Here is a 902-nt window from a genome sequence, read left to right as displayed (position 1 = left end):
AAATAAGAGAAGAGAGAAATGTTTGTCGTGATGGGTGAACCACATTTGCAACTTCAGTTTCTGCAAGAGGAAGTAAGACTGTCAGGGGGACACTACTTTGGCACTAATTAATTAGGTTGCACGGGATATCTCAATAGGTTGGTCTCATGGAAAATCCCATGAGGTTTGGTTTGAGTCTAGGAATTAAAATACGCACGGTTCTTGTGGACAGGATGGGTACACGCAGTGGCCTCACCCTGAAGAAGTTCCTCTTAAAAAAAAGGCTTTAAAAGTGATATATAATTTGCTGCTTGTGAGGCAGCAAAGGAAGCTGCTTGGCTCAAGAAATTCCTTTCTGATCTTGGTGTTGTGAGAATGGAGCAAGTTCCCTTCACATTGTTTTGCGACAATAGTGGAATAGTTGCACAATCCAAAGATCCAAGGAATCATAAGAAAGAAAAGCACATTGAGAGAAAGTACCACATCATTCGAGACATTGTTGGTCGTGGAGATGTAGTAGTAGTAAAGATTGAAAGTGCAAAGAATCTAGCGGATCCCTTTACCAAAGCCTTGCGCCAAAGGATTTTCAAGTCACATTTGGAGGAGATGGGAGTTAGATTAGTGCACAATAGTCTTTAGGGCAAGTGGGAGATTGTTAGGATTGGTGCCCTTAAATCATATTGTATAATGCTATGTATGATATTATATATGACATTATGTATAATATGATGTATGACTTAATATTGTGATTTATAAAGTTGTTTTATTTTTATCTAAAATAATAGTAACATGAATATTTGGACATTATCATATAGTTCATGAGATGCATAGTATGTGATTTATGTGAAGAGTCACAGAAGATATAAATCACAAGTTCTTTGTAAACTCAGAATTATAGTTCGTAGTCGGTAATGAAATTGGGC

Source organism: Castanea sativa, chromosome 3 (genome assembly GCF_040712315.1).
Source record: "Castanea sativa cultivar Marrone di Chiusa Pesio chromosome 3, ASM4071231v1".
Taxonomy (NCBI): Eukaryota; Viridiplantae; Streptophyta; class Magnoliopsida; order Fagales; family Fagaceae; genus Castanea; species Castanea sativa.
Note: the sequence above shows the minus strand (reverse complement) of the source record.